A 10188-nucleotide genomic window follows, 5' to 3' on the forward strand; every position below is an offset into this window, starting at 1 on the left:
CCTTCTAAGAGGTGCTCATCCTTTCTGCCATTTTCTCTTGCAGAAAACATTCAAGGAAGAGGTAGATAGGCCTCAACCCTTATTTTAACAACACAAAAGACGATATACAACAGATATTTACAATAATTAATTAAATGAAATGAATTAGGGTTGGAAAAAATTCAAGCCCAAGAAATAAATGGAAACCTACAATCATCTCTTTGTGAATAAGGGTAGATTAATAACCAAATTCATGCTATCAACTGGAGAGAGTAGATTAATGCCCACCATTTCTTGGTGGAAGCTTTGCTTTCAAAGTAAGACATTCATCAAAGAATATTGAAAACTTCTCTTCCACCCATGGAATAAGGATGTTTTCATCCCTTTCCAGGTTCAACATAGATTGAGTAGAGAGTTTTTAACATCTTTAACCAAAAACTTCTTACTTTAATTCCAAAAAAAATCAATCAAAATAAAAGCTAACAACTTTCTCAACATCAAATCTCAAGGATCATCAAAATAGATCCATGCACCAACCACATCCACTCATCAAGATTAAGTATGGATTGAAGCACATGAGCCAACATGCTTGAATAATTAGAGAGGTGATGAGAAAGTGCACAAATATGAAAGAAACTATTTGTAGACACCCCATTTTTGACCGTCCTCAAGACTTGGACGTCACCATTTGAACATTCGATGATTATCCATGTTTGTGTTCGTTTGGAGTTCCCGGAGGTCTCGGCTCGCGCGCCTTGCCTCAGGATCTCCGAACCCGACCGTTTAGTGTCTGGTTTTCCACCAAACACTGACATCTTGCCTTTGAGAGGCAGGGTAGGGCTTGTAGACCATCCCCACCCACCACCGGCAGTGGCTAGAGGCCACCGGCTGGTTTTTGCTGCCACCGGCAATGTATATTGCCGGCCGGCACTTTTTGTTGCCGGTCAGCACTTTTTAGTGCCGGCCGGCACTCTTTTTGGCCAAGATGGCATTTTTGGCCGGCCGACTACTGTGCATCTGCTTTTGCAGATATTTTAAGACAGCTGTCTTGCTTTTGGCTCCCCTCCATACACGTGTATGGAGGGATCTCTCTCTTGGAAGCTTGTCTTGTAAGCTTTACAAGACAAAAAGCTTCTATATAGAGAGAGGCTTGTCTCTTGGCTTGAGAGGTTAGACACTTAAGATATTTTGAGAGCTTAGACAGCCATTGTTAGGGTTTGAGTTCTAGGGTTAAGGTTAGATGCACATTCTATCTCTCTTTCCCTCTCTTTTGTGCTCTTGTGTGTGTTTTAGTCCATACTATTGCACACAAGAACCTAGTGTTTCACCTTCCTCTTGGAACTGAGGTTCTAAAGGACTGATTTTGAGGTTTTGGTGTTGGATTCAAGCTAAGGAAAGCCATTGGAGCATCATTGTTGAAGAAGGCTTCAAGGGTAAGAATCTCACCCATTTTTACCCCATTTTTGCATTGTATTTCTACCTATCTTAAATTCGTTTTTGAGCTTAGTGTATAATACAAAAAAGTTCTGTTTTTAAGCCCTCTTGGTTGTTTGTTAAGAGTGTTTTGTGGTTTGGGTAAGTTTGAATACCCTTAGGCCTTGAAAGGCCTCGTTTTGTGCCCTTTTGTGTGAACTCCGGGATTTTGGTGTTGGGGTCTCTTCACCACTGAAATCTTGAGGGATTTCAGTGGTGAAGGTGATGCCTTGAAGTCCCAAGAAGGAGAGGGCCACCCCCTCTCCTTGTTGTCCTTGAAAAGGGCATGTTTTGGCCTATTGAGAGTGTATTATGTTTGAGGGTGTATTGACCATGACTTGGCTGCTTTTTATGCTTAATATGTCATGTTATACCTCTGTTTTTGATTAGTTTTGGTACTCCATGCATGCTTAGCATAGTTGCCATGTAATGCCTTGTTATGCCTTAACATGTCTTAAGTTGTGTGCCTTTGTTTCTAGCATGTTTTAGGCTTACATTTGTGAAGATTTTGTGCTTATCTTGACATGTTTTAGGTCTGTCCATAAGTGTTTGGGTTGATTTTGGCATGTTTGGTATAGCTCCTTTGTATTTGGGCTTGTTGGCCTTGAGCATATGAATGTATAGCATGACATCTTTGCATTGATTTGGTGATTTGGGATCATCCACCATGTCATTTCAGTCCTATTTGCATGCCTATATGTTTACCTTGGATGCATCTTTAATGCCTCATAAGCTTGTGTAGCAATGCTCCATGTTTTGGTGTTTATGCATGCCTTTGTTTTTGAGTCATTTGGATGCCATCTAAGTGGTCCTTAGGCCTTGTATTAATGTCCCAAAACTCTGTTTTTGGTCAATGAGTCCATGCCATGTTTGGTCTTGCTAAGTGTAGTTCAATACTCTATTGGTTTGCTTTGAGCATTTAGGCCATTTGGTGCATGCTTGGCTTGATTTATTGCTTGGTTTGGCACCATGTTTTAGCATGATTTTAATGCTTATGTTGCATGCTATGTGTCCATGATTCTCCCTTTCAAATGTGTTTGAGGGTTGTTCAATTTGTGCTTAAGTGTTAGCCTTTCAACATATGTATGTGTGCATGTGTATTTGGTCCCTCATTGTGGTACTTTGGCCCTTGTTTTAGGCCTTATTGGGGCTGCCTAAACCATGCCTAAGCCCACCTTTTCATTGGCTAGCATTGCCGCATGTTTGCTTGCATGCTTGCATAAGTGTATCGCCATGCCATGTTGCATCCTTAGCTTGCATGCTTAGGTTGCATTGCATCTTGCATGCATGCCTTGTTCCTTGAATTGGTGATAGGAATTGGGCCTTGTTTGGTTTGATTTGGTTTGCATGCATTTGAAATCAAAGTTGCATACTTGGTTCTTTGGGCCATCATGCATGGAAATGCGTGATTGGTGGTCCGAGAATCGAGGCACATGCCCCTTTGAGTCATTATCATGATAAGGGACATGGTTGGTGCATATATGTCTTGAATTGTGCTGCCATGCTTTGCCTTGCCCTCTGTTGCTGTCATTTGCAGATTCTGCAGGAACACTCTGCCGACCGGCAGTGTAAGGTGCCGACCAGCAATCATTTCCCTGCCGATAGCTTTGTTTTGTGCCGGTGGCCACACCACACTGCCGGTGGAAATTCCATGGAGCCGGTGATGTCTCTCAGCATCCAAGGAAGCAGCCCTGAGGTTTTGGCAACCTCCAGAGGAGTAAAAAAGGGAAAACAGAGGCAGCGTATGCATGGCGGCGCGTTTCTCGAGGCGATTTTCTGTTTTCCTTAGTTTTAGTTAATTTGCTTAGTTGATTAGGCAATTTGTAATATTTAATTAGCTTGTGTAGTTAATTAATTTGTAATATTTATTTGGCCCCTCCGAGTGAGGGCAAATCTGTAATAAGTGTGCGTGGGTGGTGTGTATGTCTTCCAATCCCCACTTCTTTCTTCCCTTTTATTTACCTGCTTATGATGGTAGATTAGGGCACATTTAATTTAGCATACCTTATGCTATGCATGTGTGCATCCATGCATTTGTATTGCATGCATTAGGCTCGGTACATCACGCTAACTGCATCTGTACTTCAATTCACAAATTGAATATGTGGTAGTTGACCGCATTTCACATGCCATGTTTAGGGTTAGCCGAGCCTGCCTAGATTGCATTTTTGCATGTGATGCATTAGCCATTTTTAACATGAACTAGGACATGCATGTTTGCTAACTAGTTTTCTGTTTTGGCACGGAGTACGATGTAAGTATTTACGCTTTAGCATCCCGCATGCGTGTGAGTGTTGCCATGACAGTATGCCTGCCATGCGGCTAAATGCTTATGTGTTAAATTGTTTGAATGCCTGTGGGTGGAGGTTGGATTGTTTGAGTTGGAAAAACTCATTGAAATCCGTGTTTTAGCCTACTTGCGAGTAGCAAATTCGAAAGCATTTTCAAAACAAACGGATATGCAATGTTTCTTTCCAAATTAGGCAATCTAGTCTATACTTGTTTGCTGCGCGCATAACATAGTAATTCTAGGCTAATAAATGGAATAAGAACACATAACGTTTTCAAAATCGGATATCATGGTTAGTAGAGGCCGGTCTTCGGACCGGGCGAAAGGGGGTGCTCATAGCAGACCTTCCCCGATCGTACCCAAGCTCCCGAGCCGAGACAACTCCGGTGATGACGGACATGTGGCCTTCGGCACCGAGTCAGGGTTTCCCAAATTTCCCCATTTTAAAAATATTTAAGTGGCGACTCTGTATCTGGCAAAGCAGTCCATGTTTGGCACTACTTTTTCAAAAATCTGTTTCTCAAAACGATTTGCCAGATTTGGACTCTTTGGTTCAGATTAAGAACCGCGACAACAAAAATCGCAAGTCCGAACTGTAGTAGCACGAGGCCCCTCCGCGGGCGCGCCTACACTATTCTACTTAATGAAACTTATAGATGGGTGGCTATTTGCTAACTCCCTTCACATCCACACAATTCCCATCAACACATCTATATACAACCACAATGAATTATACCTCCAAAAAGCATGAAAAGAGTACAAAATATAGAAAATAAAGGAAACAATCAACTCAATAGATGGGTGACTGCTTTCTACTTCCCTCCATGTCCACGACGACTCATCACATGATTATAACAAGCTAATAATGAAATTCAGAGCTTAAAGATGAAGAAAGTGAGAAAAGTTCAAAAGTTTCACCTCTTAAAAAAAAGTGTGTTTCTTGGTTGTCAAACTCCTTCTTGGCACCCTTAAGGTTCTTTAGATATAGCTTAGAGTTCTTAGAATCCTCAGCAAGAAACTCGGAGTTAAGCTTTAATGGAGTTTGGGTGGTTAGTGTGTGAGAGATCTCAAAAACAAGTCTCTTGGCCTTTGAAAATTTGTAATCCTTGAGAAAGAAGTCTAGTCATGTATTTATAGAATTTAGGGGTCAAAATATGTAAGATATTTGTGGAAAATTCGCAAAAAAAAAGAAGAAGATAAAACTCCTAAAAATACTCTGTACCCAGACATTTCAGCCGGTCGTACCATTATTCATCCGGTCGACTACATTTTTAATCCGGCCATGAGATGTTGTACGTCTAGATGAAAAATACACTGTTAGATAAATAGGGTAAAGCTAGCATGATTTGAAAGGAGAAACAAGTATTTTAGAGGATTTCACCATTTCCATTCATTTCCACTATATCATTCACTCGATCCACTAAAAGACACAATGTTTGGAGTTTGAAAAGGCGAGCCTCAGGACATTGTAGAAATGTTTGAAACTGCACAACCAAAAGTACTTTGAAAAAGGGTTTTAATTTGGTCTAAAATGTTTTGGCAAAAACGGTTGTAAGGTTGGAATTAAAGCCAGAGTTCGGACTTCTTGCTAAAGAATTTGTAAGATTAGCTACCACATATAATAATTAGCATTTAATTAATTAAGGAGATTTGAATTTTAAATGCCCATTATTCTAATTTAATCTGGGATTTATGAAAATTATGGGGACTGATTCGTATACAATTCAATTGAGGATTTATTTTGGAATTAGAAATTGAAAGCCTAAATGGCTCAAGAGAGTATAATTGGTAAATTGAATTATTTTAGTTTCGAGTAACGGACCATATGGGAGTGTAATTAAATATTTGATACAATTTAGTAAAATTGAGATTTTATTAAGTGGGTCCAAATTGGAGCTACTTAAGTTATGAAGATTAGGAATTAAAATTATGATGAATTAAATTTATTTATGAGGTGTTCAATTGAATATGTAATTTAATGACGGAGATTTTGAGTTTTATTTGAAATTAAAGGCCTTAAAGATTTGGGAAACCAAAATGGATGATGGAAATAAGTTTAATTTGATATTTGGAGCCTTTTGGGAGTTTGATTTAAAATCTGATTCAGATTGATAAATTTAAATATAATTAATTGGGCTATAATGGAAGTCAAATTAGATTGATTAAATTATGTAGGATTTGTGATTAGTTATGATTAATTTAATTATGTGTTTATCAAGATTTATTAAGACTAAAGAGTTACTTAAATAAATTAATCCTAAACATAAATTGAATTATAGAAGAATCTAGCATTGAGAGTGTATGTGTGTGCATGTGAGTGTTGTGTTTGAAGCTCAAGAAGTGTGCACGTGTGCTGGTGTAGGGCCAACAAGAAAGGCATGTGTGTGTATATGTTGAGTTAAGAGTGTTGGATCATTCATTTGTTGTATTGGAAGAAGGAAGGAAAAAAAAAAAGAACGAAGGAAAGAAAGAGAAGAAAATCGAGAGAGAGAGAGAGAGAGAGAGAGAGAGAGAGATCAACTCTATGTGCTGAAAATGGTGAAGGAAAGCGATGGAAAAGCTTGGAAAAGGTGAAGAATTGAAGAGAGACTCAAGAAATTGAGAAGAAATTCATCAAATTGAAGGTTTTAGGTAAGAAATGAAAGCTCAAATCTTGAAGATAAATCATTTAGAAGCTGAAATTAAGAGATAATTAGGTTCAATTTCGTGTAAATTAAAAAAAAAATTGGGAAAGGATGAAGTAATTTGAAGATTAATTATATAAACTGATAGGAATTGGGTTTTGCATGTTAAATCATGTTAGGATGAAGAATATGAGTTATGATTCTTTAAATTTGTTAAGTTTGAGTTCAATTTTGAGAATTATTCTTGAATTAAGTTCTATAAATTACATGCAACAAGAATTGTTTGAAGATTTGATCCGTGCAATAGATAATATAAATCACTTTGAAGAAAAAGTTTTAAAAATCATGAGTTCATGAAATTTGAGAGTTTGATTTTGCAATTAAAGTAAGTTTTGATTTAAATGAGTTGAAGATTGATCATGGCTCATATTTATTTTCATGTTTTGATGAAGTTTTGCATGAGTTTTGAGCATGAAATTGGGTTTTGAAAGCTTAATTTATGTTTTAGAATTTATGAGTTTGGAATTGGGTTTGATATGAAGAAAATGAACTAAATCAAACTTCGGACGAATTAAGAAGCAAATTATGATTTATATTTGAGATGAAGTTTGGAAGCTTAAACTACAGAAAATTTACAGATCGCTCAAGCAACCAATTGGCGGCTCGAGCGAACATTACGCGTTTTCAGTATTTTTACAGACAATGCAGTCTGCTCGATCGTCCAAGTGGTGGCTCGAGCGGTCAGGCTATTTTCAGCATGTTTTAAAAAATTGCACTTTGTTTATATTTTCATCTCATCTCCTCCCAAGGTGTTCTAGACATGGTGCTTGGCTCAATAAAGATTAATAACCTGCCAATCAACATAAATTAGTTAGTTAAAGAATAAATCATTGACCTAGTAGTAATTGTTTAAGAAGCCAAGCAAGAAATTAGTCTATTTGGAAAAGAATGACTTAGTAATGAAGGAATATGTAAAATGTGAACCCAATTCATCTGAATAAAGAAAGAATATGTGTAGTAAAACTTTGGATTACTTAGACAGAAAAAGACAAGAGAAGTCAAGTTTGATCAAGGAAGTGATATTGTGTTCTAATGTGTATATGTTATGTGTTTGTGTAGGTCACGCGCTATCATCTACCTGATCTATCTAATCTGTCTAATTTGCTTCTGGAGCTATTTGTGCGTAATAACTCTGTAAAGCTATGTTCAACTTTAAATATTTTTTGAATGATATGACACAATCAGGTTTCTAAAATGCTATTTTATGATTAAATGAATGATTGTCCAACTTTCTTAAATTTATTCATGGCATCCTTAGAATCATGTGATATCTGTTATGTGGCCTGGTACCATGGTTGGTTATGCATAACCGTTTATCTGCTTTGTATACGTCCCTTTATGGGTCATCTACACCGTCCGATGTAATCATGGGTCATATGTACTATCTCATGTAATCATGAGTCATCTGTTAGCGCTATTGGATGTAACACATATGACAAGCTCTAAATTCTGCATATGAATAAGTATAAGAATCTATTTCTGATATGAAATCTATTTTTTGAATCTGTTTTGAACATCATTCATAAAACCTTTACTTTGTTATTATTCACCGGGCTCCAGCTCACTGTTTATCTATGTACGTAGGTGATCAAGTGCGTGACCAGGTTTAAAAGTGTCTGCCTGGAATATGTTTTTGTCAGCCAACCTATGTGCCTCCCGTGGAGGTTCTGCATATGTCAAGTGGTCAAGGCTATGTGATTAAAGTTTAAGTTTTTGTTTATTCTATAATTAGGACTAAGTCCCTTTTTGTCTAGTCTGTACATATGTGATGAAGTAAGGGTGATGTATGATATATGTATATAAAAAGTTTAAATTTTTTTTTTGTCTCATATAAGGTTGTATAGCACAATGGATGTTGTATATTTGTTATTTGCTTCCGCTAGCTTCTAATATTAAGTTAATCTGTCTCAGAGGCCTTCGGTAATCCCAGGATTACTGACTGGCTACGATGCTAAACCTATAGGGGTGGATTTGGGCCGTGACAGAGTAATATCAGAGCACGAATTAATATCTCACACACGTATCCATTGAAAATTAGAATGTCTGGAAAATTTAAGTTTCATGCATATAGTAAGTAAGTAAGTAAGTAAGAAGTTGTGCATTCAAAATATATATATATATATATATATATATGTTTGTGTAATGCGTTTAAGTATTGAAACTAAGAATTAAGAGCTATTACGGAATTTTGATAATTATAAGGAAATTAGAATGTGTTTAATAAGTTTAGGAATGAGGCTAAAAGCTACGAATTATTATGGAATTTCTAATGTTATAAGGAAATTAGAATTTTTGACCAAAGCATTGGTGAGTACAAGTATGTTGATTTGTGGAAACACGGTGTTATGAAGAGTTAGAAACTTTAATGGAAGTCATGAAAGCTATATGGATTATATGTCAAATTAGACTATGAGAATATTTGGGAAATTGAGGAATTTGATGATCAATGAAGTATGTGGAACTATGGTAGTTGAAGACGAGAAAGATTATTTGATATGTAAGACGGCATATAATTTGGCAGGAAACCTATTATGTGAAATTTTGAACCGTAGAGTCTCATACTTTTGTTGAATGACCTTGAAAGTCCAATTGGAATCACGTTTGGTCAGCGTAGCTTCAAATCGGAAATTCTTGGTAAATTCCATGGGAATGAATAGGTAACCCTACCAATGTTCTTATATGTCTGTATGTGTATGTCTATTTGTATATGATATGTGCTTTGTGTTATAATCTAATTAAGACCAATTCAAATAAAGTCACACATATATAAAATTTTAACTTCAGATTTCTATACATGTATTTAAAACATTCCTACCAATTCCCTAGTTTTTAGTTAAATACTAACCTTTGACCGATTAAATTACTCGAGCCTTCCTTAGACTTTGGAACAATCAATTATGTGATGCCCCATCTTCCCATACTTGAAACAAGCTCTGGTAATTTGATGACACAATCCCCGATGAAGCTTGTGACATATTGAACATACTGGGACAAACTTACTACCCGTACAACCTTGCTTAGAATTACTCGTCTCTCCTACCACAAAATTCTTAGTCTTCTTCCTTGGTCTACTTTTTGCCCCCACGCCTAACTTTTTGTTTTCTTTTTATTTTGATCTTGTCAAGTATTATAGCATTGCACAACCTTTATCATATTCTCTAGCACTTCTTCTATTGTATCTAATCGTTTTGATAAAGACTCAACCTCCACTTCATTCATACCTTTCACCATTTTTGCCTAATGACAGAAGAGAAGGGTTAAACACAAGAAGATGGTTGATAAAGTTAAGCTAATGAAAATTTCCCTACTTAATGTCCGAATAAGTATGACTCAATTTATTGAAATCATATCGCTATGGAACCATTTGAAAACATTGAAAGTAACAATTTTGTGACATATTGAATTATGAATCTGAAAGGATCACCCTTTTCCCCCCTCAATAAAAAAGGAGGGAGGGGGCATAATAATTTTCATACATGAACAATAGTGATAGAAAACATATCATAAGCAAATGATAGAGTTAGGATACATTGCTTGGATAATTGAAACTTAATCCAAAATTGTCTACATTAGAAGGATGAGATCAAGACTTAAAATAATTTGAAAAACAAATCAATTAAGATCATATTCATAACATTAGAAGAGAAACACTTGTGATTTACTTAAGTTATAAAGTCCAAATATATACATATATATAGACCTTTAAGCAAATAGACATGGAAATTTCGTATCCGAATAGTGGTTGGAAAGGGAACATATTAT

The 10188-nt window shown here is 36.4% G+C and overlaps 1 long non-coding RNA gene across 1 annotated transcript; it reads left to right on the top strand.

Moving 5' to 3' along the window:
• Positions 1-6194: 6194 nt before the first annotated feature.
• Positions 6195-8255, top strand: LOC114319474 (uncharacterized). Its single transcript, XR_014341159.1, has 3 exons — positions 6195-6373; positions 7486-7545; positions 8011-8255. It is a non-coding gene; the product is annotated as an uncharacterized LOC114319474 (long non-coding RNA).
• The last annotated feature ends 1933 nt before the right edge of the window (positions 8256-10188 follow it).

The sequence above is a fragment of the Camellia sinensis genome, chromosome 9, assembly GCF_055761805.1.
Source record: "Camellia sinensis isolate YWXY chromosome 9, ASM5576180v1, whole genome shotgun sequence".
Lineage (NCBI taxonomy): Eukaryota > Viridiplantae > Streptophyta > Magnoliopsida > Ericales > Theaceae > Camellia > Camellia sinensis.